The sequence below is a fragment of the Moschus berezovskii genome, chromosome 13 (genome assembly GCF_049115385.1).
Source record: "Moschus berezovskii isolate FMDL1 chromosome 13, NW_MosBer_1.0, whole genome shotgun sequence".
NCBI classification, from domain to species: Eukaryota; Metazoa; Chordata; class Mammalia; order Artiodactyla; family Moschidae; genus Moschus; species Moschus berezovskii.
Window position 1 is genome coordinate 85,212,094 of NC_142472.1, and position 16,382 is coordinate 85,228,475.

At 41.7% G+C, this 16,382-nt stretch overlaps 1 protein-coding gene across 2 annotated transcripts in view; it reads right to left on the minus strand.

The window, feature by feature from the left end:
* The window catches only part of DIAPH3 (diaphanous related formin 3), a 582,052-nt gene that overhangs the window by 230,049 nt on the left and 335,621 nt on the right, over window positions 1-16,382 (minus strand). The window lies entirely within an intron of this gene.

Genomic DNA, 16,382 nt, shown 5'->3' on the forward strand with positions numbered 1-16,382 from the left:
AAAGGAAAGGTGAATTTCACTTAAAGTTTTAAAAACCTTTTAATTTTTAAATCCAGAAATGAAGAAAATAAAAGATTTTTAAAAACAGGAAAATTTTGGTAAAGCTCACATACACAAACCACATATAAGAAATATCTTTTGTTGAAAATCAAAGTCCTTGACCTCTATAAACAATACAAAATAATCAGTCAGTTAAGAAAAAGATGGCAAAGAAAGAGTACGTTTTTAAAATTAAATCGATTTCAATATAATTTGAGCACTTTTCAAAATGATGGTTTTTGAGAGGGGAAAAATATACAAAGAAAAGATGGGGAAACTCTACTCTCTTGTCCAAGGTCACCTATACCAGGAAGGAAAAGATATCAGGGGTTCTTTGAGTACCATGGGAAACAAATTTCCACCTTTCTTTACTGGTACTCTGAGAACAAGTAAACTCTGTTTATTAAATAATAAAGTGTTTTCATGTATACATTCTTGCCTAGTAAAAGTCACAAGTAATCCACATACAGCTAAACCCAGAGGAATACACTTAAGTATTCTGTGGAAAGATGGATGGTTGGAAGACAAATAAACTATATTTTAAATTAACATTTAAATTAAATGTATTAACACACTATTGAACAAAATCACATACTTAAAATATTATGATTAAATCACTGATCAAATTTTACTACACACATACATCCATCAAATCTGGCAGATAGATAACTAGAGAAAAGACAAATAAGCCTGAGGAACACCCATGTAACAAACAGCATAAGGCAAACACTGGGGAGGAGCATAAGTGGACTGCTTATTTTTTTTTCTGATATCTAATACATCATTCCACCCTCATCCACTTCTCCAATACCCACTGGTGTCTCCCAACTCACTGACACTCACTTCCTGGAGTTAGCCCAAAACCCACACGTTTAAGGACTCAGTCCCATAAAGACCGCCCTCACTTAAGAGGGCACGTTACAGGGATCACCTGTACTTCTAACCAATGATAAATTCAAGGGTTCTCATGCACTCCCCCCACCCCATTTATTTTCTATAATTTACTGGGTGCCTCACAGAACTCGCGGAAGTAGTGTACTTGCTACTACAGCTTGTATTGTTAAAGGATGGAACTCAGGAATAGCCAAAGGGAAGAATGCACAGGGCAAGAACATGGAAGGGGGGCTGCACGAGGCCCCACACTCTCTGGGCACGGTGCGTGCATGGCCTCCCAGAGCAACCATGTGTTCACTGTAATGCAAGGCCCCTGTGCCTCTTCATCTCAGAGTCTCAGCAAAGCCTCACAACACAGCTGCGATTAACCTGATTGTGGGCTTTCATGCATGACCTAGAGGCGAGAGGGAGGGCTGAAACATTGTGTCCCTCTGACCTCCTGGTTGGTCCTTCTGTCAACCAGTGCCTCCATCCTGAAGTTCCCCAAGCTGGCCCTGCTCCCGTCTGCCCTGAATCACTCCTTGGCGTACAAAGACACTCGTCATGTAACAAGGATTTTTATGAACCAGGACAAAAGTCAAATAAATAGTTTTTCCTCTGTCCCATGGACGCGGCAGTGCGTGTCTGGTCAGCAGGCAGGACCCCAGTGACTGCAGGAAGGCTGAGAGGGGCGCACTTCTGATCCACAAGCTGTCCTCAGAGCTTCCCCGCAGCCAGGCCTGCTCTCAGCGGGGGCCAGCGGCTCATGACTGGAAACAGAACTGTCCCAGGGAGTGCGTTCTCCTCAGGGGGTGGGAAAATGGCTTCAGGCATTCAGAGGAAAGGTTTCTAAGGGGATCCTGGGAGCCCTTCCCAACTCATCAGCAGCCAGCTGGGTCAGGGACGATGTTCTATCACCACATGATCAAAATAGGAAGAATCTTGCCTCACACTTCTACCTCACTGATATTTCATAAAGATCAACTGCCATAATATAGGATGAAGAATTTTTTAAAAATAAAATGGATTATGAGATGTTAATCTTATTCGGAGAACTCAGTAAGACTCAATGAATGCCCTAAAGACTGAAGCAATACTAAAATCACAGGAAACAAAAAAAATCACCACAACCATCATCATTGCCAGGAAAAGTGCTGTAGAAAGAAAAGTTGCTAATTATAAGAGTAAAATGTTTGGGATGTTAGGAAACTCTGGGGCATATTCAAACATCTAAGGTTGGCATCATAAGGAGAAAAAGGTTGTCTCACAAAATGGTTCTGTGGCTACTTAACAGATAGAAACCCCATTAAGCCATTACCTAAGCTTCATCATTGGAGAAGGAAATGGCAACTCACTCCAATGTTTTTACCTGGAGAATCCCAGGGACGGGGGAGCCTGGTGGGCTGCCATCTATGGGGTCGCACAGAGTCGGACACGACTGAAGTGACTTAGCAGCTTAGCAGCAAGCTTCATCAGCTCTACCTGATTACATTATTTGTGCATTATAGTTAAGACAATTTAACCGTAATTGATCAACTTTTCACTGCTGGTTTTTAAATAAAAACAAAACCACAGTTAGAAGAAAGAGAGGTACATGCAAGTTGTTCATGAATAAAATACAACTGAATGCTCAGGGCCGTCTGATGGATAAACTTAAGAGCATCTAAGAATGTCCTTGGTGCTCTTCAGTAATTATATATACAAAGACAGTACCCACATACATCTTTGGACATAGTTTAACCACATAGTTTAACTTGAACATGTCTCAAGTTCTTTGAGGTCAGTGATGATAATTTTTGCTATTAGAAGTCCCAACTGGAGCGGAGAATTTTAAATTGCACTCCTTGAAAGTGTTACTTTACTGGTATCTCTGTATGTGACATGTATGAATTTTATCTTTCAACTATGTCACATTTCTTGACCAATAAGTTAATCGTATATTTTTATTCCTTTTCATTATTTAGAAGTAACAAAATACAGTCATCATAAAACAGAGTTGACTAGATATTTTTAAGGCACTTTCAACTTCTCTATTATACTTAGTTTTCAGTCAGATGGGATATCCCTAAGTCACGTCAGACACTGTGTGTTTCTGCCCCCAGTCATCCGCCCATCTGCAACCTCCATATGACTGTGGGCAGTAGAACCATAATGCTGTCTCCTGTGCTGGAAACCTGCTAATCTTGACCCTTCCTCTCTTGCACCCTCAGATCCAAAGGATCGTGACATCCCTCACATGGTACTTGACAAATAAAACCTACTTCCTTGCTAAGGGATCTGGAACACTAATCTCTTCTGTGACTTCTGGTCTCCTACTGTTTCTCTCAGAGCCATATCCAAACTGTACATGGAAGTTTTCAGACAAACATTAATTTAAAGATACCCTGCTGCTGCTGCTGCTAAGTTGCGTCAGTCGTATCCAACTCTGTGTGACACCTTAGAAGGCAGCCCACCAGGCTCCTCCGTCCATGGGATTCTCCAGGCAAGAACAGTGGAGTGGGTTGCCATTTCCTTTTCCAATGCATGAAATTGAAAAGTGAAAGTGAAGTCGCTCTGTCGTGTCTGACTCTTAGCGACCCCACAGACTGCAGTCTACCAGGCTCCTCCATCCATGGGATTTTCCAGGCAAGAGTACTGGAGTGGGGTGCCACTGCCTTCTCCAAAAGATACCTTCAGTTCAGTTCAGTTCAGTTGCTCAGTCGTGTCCGACTCTTTGCAACCCCATGAATCACAGCACGCCAGGCCTCCCTGTCCATCACCAACTCCCGGAGTTCACTCAAACTCATGTCCATCGAGTCAGTGATGCCATCCAGCCATCTCATTCTCTGTCGTCCACTTCTCCTCCCGCCCCCAATCCTTCCCAGCATCAGAGTCTTTTCCAGTGAGTCAACTCTTCGCATGAGGTGGCCAAAGTATTGGAGTTTCAGCTTTAGCATCAGTCCCTCCAATGAACACCCAGGATTGATCTCCTTTAGAATGGACTACCTCTGCTTAAAAACCAGACAAGAAACTCCTTACACAACATCATCAGAGTTCCAACTAAACAAGGTCCTATTTCCTAATCTGCCACACTTCATTCCCAAATCAACTCCTAGTTTGATTCCACCCAATCCCTTTCATCTATTCCATACCTGATGCCGGAAACAGTGTGTCTATCTGCTTTGCCGACTCCACCCACATCACTCCTGTTCCTCCTTTTATGGTAAGAGGCCAAAACGCCAATCTGGTCCTGGTGGCGCGCCCTCCCCACTACGGGCCTGCAACCCTCTCTATCTTTGCAGGATGACACCCATTGCTTTCAGCACGCGTCTTCCTCTCCTAACTGCCCGGGATTCCTGAGGGGAGAGACCCATATTTTATTGCACCTTTGTACCTTGGCTTACATAACACAGGGCAGATACTCAAACGTTGGTTGAAAGAATGGATTTTGGGTTTAACTTTAACCTCTCAAGAGGTTAAACATTAAAAAGGAAAAACATAACATTAAATATCTAAAACTTTAAAAGCTAAGACATAGACTTTTCTCCAAGTGGCTAGTCATTATGATAATTATACACTAGAGGTGTTAGAAAAGCTCTGAATAAAAGTTAAAACCACAACTATAAATATTTAGATTCAGAAATCATGTATATAGGCTCTTTGCAATATGACGTCCTCTATGATTTACCACATTAAGATTTCAAATAAAAAAGGAAAAATTGCATACATTTCTGTAATCTCTGTAATAACAATCATCTATGAATATCTCCTGGAGAATGCAATGGCAACCCACTCCCGAACTCTTGCCTGGAAAATCCCATGGACGGAGAGGCCTGGTGGGCTGCAGTCCATGGGGTTGCTAAGAGTCAGACACGACTGAGCGACTTCACTTTCACTTTTCACTTTCATGCATTAGAGAAGGAAATGGCAACCCCACTCCTGTGTTGTTGCCTGGAAAATCCCAAGGAGCGGGGAGCCTGTTGGGCTAACGTCTATGGGGTCGCACAGAGTCAGACACGACTGAAGCAACTTAGGAGCACCATGAATATCTCCTGGAGATGTTGGTCCTTATTTCATAATAAGCTTACTAAGAAATGTCACACTCATTCTTACATACCATGATACATTACAGAGGAGTTGATGTCTTTGAAGAATGCTTTAAAAGCAACATATTACCAAAAAACAATGTAAACATTCAAACTAAATTACCGTTCCTATTCTAAACACCATTGTTCTATGAGAGAAAATAAAGCCTATAGCATTTAAAGCTCCAAACATAATGATTTTTCCTAGACAATAATAATAATAAAGCTTTAAGAGTATTTCACAAAGTGCACATTAAAAATAATACACTGGATGGACATGATGGACCAAAACTTCAGTAGCATTAAAAAAATATTTAATATTAAGTTCAGTTCAGTTCAGTCGCTCAGTCGTGTCCGACTCTCCGCAACCCCATGAATCACAGCACGCCAGGCCTCCCTGTCCATCACCAACTCCCGGAGTTCACTCAAACTCATGTCCACAGAGTCGGTGATGCCATCCAGCCATCTCATTCTCTGTCGTCCCCTTCTCCTCCCGCCCCCAACATTTCCTAGCATCAGAGTCTTTTCCAGTGAGTCAACTCATCGCATGAGGTGGCCAAAGTACTGCAGTTTCAACTTTAGCATCAGTCCTTCCAATGAACACCCAGGACTGATCTCCTTTAGAATGGACTGATTGGATCTCCTTGCAGTCCAAGGGACTCTCAAGAGTCTTCTCCAGCACCACAGTTCAAAAGCATCAATTCTTCAGCGATCAGCTTTCTTCACAGTCCAACTCTCACATCCATACATGACCACGGGAAAAACCAAGTAGGCTGAAGACAAAAATCTAAGTTCTAGCGTATCATTATAAAATGCATTATGTTGACGGAAAAGCATACAACTAAAATAAGATGGTAAAACAGCACAAACTCAAAATAAATTTCAGTTTGGTTCATAACAGGCAAACGTGTAAACTAAAAGAAGCAATGCTACATGACTGGCTGATAATCCGCAGCTTGCCTCCTTCTGCTAAGTTCTTCCTTCTTTGAATTCTTTTGATTGTTGCATGCATGGGAGCATGCTCAGTTGCTCAGTCCTGTCCAACTCTGTGGGACCTCATGGATTGTCACCTGCCAGGCTACTCTGTCCATGGGATTTCCCAAGAAAGAATACTGGAGTGGGTTGTCATTTCCTCCCCCAGGAGATCTTCTCGAGCCAGGGAGCAAATGTGTATCTCTGGCATCTCCTACTTGGCAGGTGGACTCTTTACCACTGGGCCACCTGGGAAACCCTGTTCTGATTCTTGTTGTTCAGTTGCTCAGTCGTGTCTGAGTCTTGGTGACCCCATGGACTGCAGCACACCAGGCTTCCCTGTCCATTACCCTGTCTGATTCTTGAAGGGATCCCTTATAATAATACATTATAATTTGCATTAGGCATTAATTTGCTTATGTTCCACTTAGGATTTTTCAACTTTATGATGGTGGGGAAAGCTATATGATTTCAACAGAAACCATACTTTAGACCTTGAATGTTGCTCTTTCTCTGGGCTAGCAATGTGTGGGACACGCTCCCATGATAATGGAGAGCAAGCTGCAGTTCCCAGTCAGCCCGTGTGGGTGAAGAATTAATACACTTACGATCTGTGCCCACAGAACTACTCTGGTTTTCAATTTCAGGACAGTAATGAATAAACAGTATGAGATATTCAACACCTTCTTATTAATTAGGCTCCAGTTCAGTTCAGTAGCTCAGTTGTGTCCGACTCTTTGCGACCCCATGAATCACAGCACACCAGGCCTCCCTGTCCATCACCAACTCCTGGAGTTTACCCAGACTCATGTCCATTGAGTCGGTGATGCCATCCAACCATCTCATCCTCTGTCGTCCTCTTCTCCTCCCGCCTTCAATCTTTCCCAGCATCAGGATCTTTTCAAATGAGTCAGCTCTTCTCATCAGGTGGCCAAAGTATTGGAGTTTCAGCTTTAGCATCAGTCCTTCCAATGGACTGATTTCCTTTAGGATGGACTGGTTGAATCTCCTTGCAGTCCAAGGGACTCTCAAGAGTATTCTCCAGCACCACAATTCAAAAGCATCAATTCTTCGGCGATCAGCTTTCTTCACAGTCCAACTCTCACATCCATACATGACCATGGGAAAAACCATAGCCTTGACTAGACGGACCTTGGTTGGTAAAGTAATGTCTCTGCTTTTTAATATGCTGTCTAGGTTGGTCATAACTTTCCTTCCAAGGAGTAAGCGTCTTTTAATTTCATGGCTGCAAGGATCACATATTGCATTTAGCTGTCATGCCTCTTTCCTTTCCTTTATCCTGCAACAGTTCTTCAGGCTTTCTTTGTCTGTCATGACAACGACATTTTGCTCCATATAGGCAAGTTATAGAATGAGTCAATTTGGACTTGTCTGATGCTGCTTCATTACATAGAAGTTTTACATTTATTGAATGGAATATAACAAGTGATGTGGTATCTTTCTCAGGGTTTAGTGTTAGATGATTTTGCCTAACTAGAGGTGAATATGAGTGTTCTGGACATGTTTAAGTTAGGCTAGGTAAGCTATGATCTTTGGTTAGGCAGAGGTATTCAAAGAGTTTTCTACTTAGTTTCAACTTGTGAGGGTTTATCTCAATGTAATATCATCATAAGTCAAGGAAGATCTGTTCAGACAATGAGGGCTTTGTTGTTACATTTTTCTACATGTCACACTGAAAGCTAACCAGCTCTCTCTGCAGTGGAGTCTGGAGGAAGAAAAGGCAGACAGAAAGAAGGCAGAGCAGAGGAGGGGCACAGCGGTGGCGGGCTCCGGTCAGCCCTGCGGAACCACGCTGCCCATGCCAGGGCGAGAGCAGCAGCCCCGTCCTCCCCAACCAGGAAGAGGGCGTGAAAGACACAAGCCTGTTAGAGAAAGCGGTACTGATGGGAGAAGTCTATCTAATGGAAAACCATATTTACCTAAAAGAAGCTGAAAACTCCTGTCTACCAATAAGATGTTGAAGACTATGGTAAATACTACACAAAAGAGACCAATAATAGAGATGTTTGTAACACTCATCTCACACGCTAGTAAAGTCTTGTTCAAAATTCTTCAAGCCAGGCGTCAGCAATACGTGAACCATGAAATTCCAGATATTCAAGCAGGTTTTAGAAAAGGCAGAGGCACCAGAAATCAAATTGCCAACATCCGCTGGATCATGAAGAAAGCAAGAGAGTACCAGAAAAACACCTATTTCTGCTTCATTGACTATGCCAAAGCCTCTCACTGTGTGGATCACAATAAACTGTGGAAAATTCTGAAAGAGATGGGAATACTAGACCACCTGACCTGCCTCTTGAGAAACCTGTATGCAGGTCAGGAAGCAACAGTTAGAACTGGACATGGAACAACAGACTGCTTCCAAATAGGAAAAGGAGTACGTCAAGGTTGTATATTGTCACCCTGCTTATGTAACTTCTATGCAGAGTACATCATGAGGAATGCTGGGCTGGAAGAAGCACAAGCTGGAATCAAGATTGCCGGGAGAAATAGCAATAACCTCAGATATGCAGATGACACTACCCTTATGGCAGAAAGTGAAGAGGAACTCAAAAGCCTCTTGATGAAAGTGAAAGAGGAGAGTGAAAAGTTTGGCTTGAAGCTGAACATTCAGAAAACAAAGATCATGGCATCTGGTCCCATCACTTCATGGGAAATAGATGGAGAAACAGTGTCAGACTTTATTTTTTTGGGCTCCAAAATCACAGCAGATGCTGACTGCAGCCATGAAATTAAAAGACGCTTACTCCTTGGAAGGAAAGTTATGACCAACCTAGATAGCATATTAAAAAGCAGAGACATTACTTTGCCAACCAAGGTCCGTCTAGTCAGGGCTATGGTTTTTCCCGTGGTCATGTATGGATGTGAGAGTTGAACTGTGAAGAAAGCTGATCGCCGAAGAATTGATGCTTTTGAACTGTGGTGCTGGAGAAGACTCTTGAGAGTCCCTTGGACTGCAAGGAGGTCCAACCAGTCCATTCTAAAGGAGATCAATCCTTGTTGTTCATTGGAAGGACTGATGCTAAAGCTGAAACTCCAATACTTTGGCCATCTCATGCGAAGAGTTGACTCACTGGAAAAGAATCTGATGCTGGGAGGGATTGGGGGTGGGAGGAGACGGGGATGACAGAGAATGAGATGGCTGGATGGCATCACCGACTCGATGGACATGAGTTTGAGTGAACTCTGGGAGTTGGTGATGGACAGGGAGGCCTGGCGTACTGTGATTCATGGGGTCACAAAGAGTCGGACACGACTGAGTGACTGAACTGAACTGAACACTATTCAAAACGTTCCCTCCAGATAATGATCTTGTGCACGTGTGTCTGGGAGGGAGGCTCAGATGGTATGAACTCATGTGCAGTGCGGGAGACCCGGGCTCCATCCCTGGGACGGGAAGATCTCACGGAGAAAGGAATGCAAACCCACTCCAGTATTCTTGCCTGGAGAATTCCACGGACAGAGGAGACTGGCAGGCTACTTCATGGGGTCGCAGAGTCGGACATGACTGACTAAAAACACACGCACATGGTATATATTAAGAACAGATTGGTGTGCAAATTGTGCAATGAGTTTTCATGTATGGCTACATGAGACCATGCAGGCTGACAAGTCCTGTACTGTGTATCTGTGAACTTGAAACATGACAATTTTTTTTGTGCTGCTTAGATCTTTGCCCTGAACTCCAACTGCTGGTTGAGTATCTTTCCTTAATATTTAATAGGCATCTTAAACTCACATTTTCAAACTGGAACTTATCTTCCTCTTGGAATATGCTCCTGCATCTCAGTAAATGATTGGTGTTATGACTCCCCTCTTTCCCTCACAGCCCACACATCCAGTCCCAGAGTAAATCTGGTTGGTTCTACCTTCAACAAAGATGCTTGGCCTAAACCCTCTCACCTCCCTAGGTATCTTACCTCTTCCTGGTCCCAGCCAACATTTGTTCTCCCTGGGATTATTATTACAGCATCAAGTGGTTTCACTGCTCCCGTCACTGTTTTTCCCAACAGAGCAGCCAAGCAATGCTTTGAAAATGCAAGTCAGCTGTCACTCTTTTGCTCAAAACCCTTCCGAAGGCTCCCCATCTCAGAGCAGAATCAAAGTCCTTATAGTGACCACCATCTGGTGGGACGTCTCCTCTCTGATCGTATCTCTGTCACAGTCTCCTCCGCCCCAGGCCCGCGTCACACCTGCATCTAGGGCTCAGGCGCCTGCACCCTTCTTGTTACATGCTTGTCTCACAGACCTTGTCTGACCTCCTCACACCTCGTCAGGCTTTCATGCAAAGGTCTTCTCTGATCTCTTAACTTAAATTCCAAAGAAAAAGTACCTGGCCTAGAATTCCACAGCTAACCACCCAACATGATATACACTGACTTCTCTCTTTGTTCTGTATCTACCACCTAAAATGTAAATTTCAAGAGACCAGAGACTTCTTTTGTGTTCATACACTCTATACAGTGGGCTTCCCTGGTGGCTTACAGTGAAGAATTCTCCAGCCAATGCAGGAGCAGTGGGTTCAGTCCCTGGGTCGGGAAGATCCCCTGGAGAAGGAGACGGCAGTGCACTCAGTGGTCTTGTCTGGAAGATCCCATGGACGGTGGAGCCTGGTGGGCTACAGTCCATGGGGTCACAGAAGAGGGGAACATGACTTAGCAGCTAAACAACAACTCTATCCAGTACCCCAAATGGCACCTGAGACAGAAGATATATTCAAAAAACAACTCATCACATACTGACTGAATGAATGAATCACAGATGAGCTGCTGTCACCTTTTTTTCTGTCACTCAAAGTCAGTCTAAGACTTATTCTTTTTTATTCGGTTGATTTTGTTTCCTGTTAGTCTAATCCTTATTAGTACAAGTGCCTAGGACAGTGTTTGGTAGGCAGTGAGAGTTCAATAAACATTTTGAAAAGAATCCTTTCAAAACACATCAAAAACTATTACTGAACACTATTTCATTTTTCCAGAGAATATGCAGTTTGACAGACAGCTGCTGAGAAGCTGCCATCATGGTGACAGACATTTACATGCCGCAAAGGTCTACCAACTGATCAAGTTTAAACCTCTGCTTCTGAGGAGAAAGGGGAAGCTTATCTAAGAAAACATTTTCTCCAGGTTTTCCTATGAAGGTGAATAAAATCCTTTTGAATGTTTCTATTATTTCTATCATTTATGATCGGTATTAGTTCATATTTCCATATGGCATTTCTCAATAATCCTGGGCTAATAAATTTGATTTCACATAACATGCAAACACCTGCAGAAAAAATGAACTATAAGTCATTGAAGACCTGCTGAAGACTACTTGGTTTCAAAGACTGTTTAGTAGTAGAAACTTTTTTTTCAAAAGAAATCTACCAAACTTCGAAACACGAAATAAAACTCTAGTGTCAGCCTGCAGCACAGAGAGTAAAAAGAATCCATTTCCAAATTCCACTCCCTACGCTGGTGTACCCAGCTGGTGAAAATGTGCTGGGCTATACATTGATGATTTGTGCAAATTCCTTTATGTATGTTATTCTATAATTTTTAGAAAAGCACAAAAGTCTTTCAACAACATAAATCTACAAAATTCTTGGTCCTGTATGCTAAAGCTTGCATACATTTCAGGCAAGATGCAGCTGGAATCCGTTCAAACAACTTTTGAGAATATATATTAAAATTAATAATACGTTATTCACAGAGATCCATGTTTACCTGCATCATTAATAACATCATAGGAAGATATATGTAAATAAGAAATAATCACTGAAAAGCAAACAGCAACAACAACTACTACAAATGCAGAGAATATTTACACACTGACTAAAGTGAAGTGAAGTCGCTCAGTCGTGTCCGACTCTTTGCAACCCTGTGGACTGTAGCCTACCAGGCTTCTCTGTCCATGGGATTCTCCAGGCAAGAATACTGGAGTGGGTTACCATTTCCTTCTCCAGGGTGCTATATACAATTTTATAAATATTTACACATATAAACCTATGGAGTCCTCACACCAAAGCACTAAATTAAATACTAGTATCATCCCCAGTTAGGACGTAAGAAAACGCGGCCCAGCAAGGATGAGACATGGGCAGTTGGAGTTTAAACCCCAGTCTAATCTCAGAGTCTATGATGGTAACAACAGCGTCTTCCTTAATATAAGGTAGAACTATCACATTTTTATTTCACTCACTGAAGTCATTTATTAAAACTATTGTAATCATCACTACCTGTCAATAAAACCTCCTAAAATTCAGAGGCATATTAATAAATTTCAGTTTTAATTGCTTCACAAGCTCATCAACAATAACCCTTAAATGCCCAAACATTTCACAACATAATATAAATGTGTTCCATATATAAACCTAACAGTGTAGTTACCCTTAACTATTTTATAATACTCAGAGATGATGGTGCTGCCTCCATGCCCTTATGGTAGTGATGACAATGATGGCAGTATTCGGTTGAGTAGTGTCTCCCAAACTTCACATCTGCCCAGAGCAACAGAATGTGACCTATTTTCAAACAGGGTCTTTGTACAGAGTTAAGGCTGATCGCCGAAGAATTGATGCTTTTGAACTGTGATGCTGGAGAAGACTCTTGAGAGTCCCTTGGACTGCAAGGAGATCCAACCAGTCCATTCTAAAGGAGATCAATCCTGGGTGTTCACTGGAAGGACTGATGCTAAAGCTGAAACTCCAACACTTCGGCCACCTCAGGCGACGAGTTGACTCACTGGAAAAGCCTCTGATGCTGGGAGGGATTGGGGGCAGGAGGAGAAGGGGACGACAGAGAATGAGATGGCTGGACGGCATCACTGACTCGATGGACATGAGTCTGAGTGAACTCCGGGAGTTGGTGATGGACAGGGAGGCCTGGTGTGCTGTGATTCATGGGGTCGCAAAGAGTCGGACACGACTGAGCGACTAAACTGAACTGAACTGAAGGATCTCAAGATGAAATCATCCTGGATCTCAGTCGGGACCTAAATCAAATGACTGGTGTCTTTGTAGTGAGAAGGGAGAATACAGGGGCACAGAGAAGAAAGCACTATGAAAACGAGGGCAGAGCAACGCGAGACCTGCTGGCAGCCACCAGCAGCTGAGAGAGAGGCACTGGACGGCTCCTCCCCAGGCCTCCAAAACCCAATCCTACCAACACCAGGATTTCTGCATTCCTAAACAGCTAGGTACTAAATTTATGCTGCTTAAAGCAACCTGGAGTGTAGTGATAGCTCATGGCAGCCCTAGGAAACTAATACAACTACTAATTCAAGACTCTGCAAGCTGTATAAACAGTCTGGTTCTGAGAAGCAGTTAGCAGTTCTACCTTCAGCATCTTATCAGCTCCACGACTCTTCACCCAGTTGGTTACATGTCAACCTTGTGAGTAATGAAATTCAGCAGCCAGCCATAACTGTGTGCTCCATCCAATGCATAGGCGTCTTTATAGTACATAGATTTGTTATATTTAAGCTATCCTTCAGAACACCCTGAAGTTTTATCTATCTGGTTTGTAATTTCCCACTTCATGTTGCAAAACTGAAGTGCAGTAAATACTGCTTTTCACCCAGAAGTCTAAGAAAGCTCCAGGACCTTGGCTGTCCCTGTTGCCCCTGTCCTGTTACTTGATGCTAGTATCTCTGGCTCATAGCTGACGCTGACAGAACTGTTCAAGTAGCTACTGCAAATCTGCAGGACAAAAATCTGCAAACACTGTAAACTGTGAGTTTCTCACCAAGATTAACATTGTATTGATGCCACTTTCAGTCTGCTAACCTCCAACAAGATATAGAGGTCTTCCTGATGCAGTTTTCTTCTTCATCATCATCTATCAGCCCAAGCAGCAGCCAATTCAGGAAATGTTCCCGGCTCCATATCTCAGAAAGCAATCTTTAACTGCAAGTAGTTCCTTCATGCCAGTGTATTTCAATGTCAGTCTACAGAGTCCTTAATCCTTCCAGAGATTTTGGCCATATTCTTTCTATATTCCTTCCAAAACAGTTTACATCTGTATTATAAAATAGTGTAATATTGACAACCTCACCTGCAAGTCGCCAATATCAACTTTCGATGACAAATTTACATAGATAATCTGTGGAAATAAACTGGCAAAATTTAAGTAAAATGCTGCTCACCAAACAAATTAAACCTATTGGTTCTTTATCAGTACACCATATTCCCAGGGCGCTATAAATATTTTTCATAAATGCTGCAATCACCTTGTGAAAGGTTCAGTTGTATTTCATCAAACCCTTTTATATTATAAGTGTTAACTTGTTGAATGTTAAATTTTACATAAAGGGCCCTTTTAGTAAGTATATGCAAACCTACATGTGAATTGCCTCTTTAAAATAAACTTATTTTAATTATATTTAGTTTGTAGCAATATTAAAATTGTTTTACAATTCCTGAGTATATGTATTAGATGGCTAGAGATGGTCAAAGTAGATCATTGAGACATAACTAAACAGGAGTCACAGACTAGCTTTCAAGACAGCTTCTTACTCTCCATCTCTGTATAGAATAATACTTTCACTATTTCCACATGCTAAGAAAAAAAGGGTAAAGCCATCTATTCATATCTCAATTTTGGAAAAGTGTCAATAGATCATTCAGAGTACGACTAGTCTTTGTTGGCCACTTGCTTACAAGAAAAACTCAACTATTACATAGTAGCAAAACAGAAGACAGTGGAAAAGAAATTTCAAATCATGTGATAATTCATGGTTGTATAAGAACCTTTGCTCTTCCTGAACTAATTACCAGTGAACACCCAACACTGCAGTCTATAACTGTTTCTTCAAGTTATCTGATAAAGTAAAAAATCAAGCCATATAGGCCACTCTGGGTTTCCTAGGGGGCTCAGTGGTAAAGAATCCACTGGCCAAACAGGAGATGCAGGTTCAGTCCCTGGATCAGAAAGATCCCTTGGAGAAGGAAATGGAAACCCATTCCAGTATTCTTGTTTGGGAAATCCCATGTACAGAGAAGACTGGTGGGCTACAGTCCATGGGGTCACAAAAGAGATGGACACAACTTAGCAACTAAACAACAACACAAAATAGGCCATTCTAAAGCCAGAAAACTAAGCAAGAAAAATGTTTCAAGTTATTATATTAATTCGCAAGCTTGCTTTCTTCTGAAGCACCTCTGCTTGGCTCGTACTCTCTCTCTTGTGCACTCACAGGGCTGGTCTTTGTATGCTCACCCATGATGTCTCCTCTGTGGATTCAAATTGCCTTTTCTTATAAGGACACAAGTCAGACTGTATTAGGGCCCACCCGACGTGTCCCATTTTAACTTAATCACCAGTTTAAGGGCCCTATCTCCATATACAGTCACATTCTGAGGTACTAGGTTCAACATATGAAGAGGTTCATTGTATGAAGGGCTCCAACATATGGAGACAAAATTCAGTTAAAGCGATATCCTACATGGTTGCTTTTTCTTTTAACTAAATTATATGATAAATGCCCCCCCTCCACTAATGTGTCCTTTCAAATTATTTTACTGTATTTGCGGACATACAGACTAATATGTATATTCATGAAACTCTAGTATTTTACAGTTGATCTGAAATACCAAAATTTATCCTGCAAAACTATGAGACTCCAACATTAGTCTTCATGACACAATGGTTCCAAAAATTATTTTAGCTGTGTTGTTAATTTTTTTGGACAATAAATATTTTTATATATTTACAATATACACTTAAAATATAAAATGAAGCTGAAATTATAACTAATACTGATACCTAAAATACATATCTAACTTGCTAATACATTTTCAATTGTCATTTTTGGAAGTCTACAGCATAAAGAGGTTAATAGTAGACTTTGAAAATGCTTTCTGCTTGTTATAGCAGATGAATTGGAAACTTTCAAACACTGTGCATTTCCAGGTGGCAGCCACCTGGAAATTAAGCGCTCTAAGTGCTCACAGTAGGTGAACAAAAGACAAACATTCGGTATTTAGTAAGGCATTTATCATAAAATGTTGGAAAGTTATGAGGAATTGAAAACCAGGAGATGTATTTGACTGACAAATATTTGGGTCAGACCAAGGAATTACTAGCTAAAAGCAAACAAACAGTCTTAAAAGCAGAGAGGTCTATAAAATGGAGCAAACAAAAACTCAAATATAAAGCATCAAATAATGCTCCTGAAAGCTGAAAATGTAGAAATGGAAAAAGTTAAAAAAAAAAAAAGAAAAGAAACGGGCAATCATTAAACCCACTCTGAAAAAAAAAACTGAATATTGCCCTCTCTCTGGAAGCTACATCCTTGTAGTAGTCCTTAAACAGTGTTCTGAGACTCTCTGGAAAATCTAAAAATAACCCTTAAATACAGACTGGAATACACAGACACTTAGGTGAGGCTCCCAGAAAGCACCAGGAAGAAGCACCAAAGGGAAAGGACATTTCC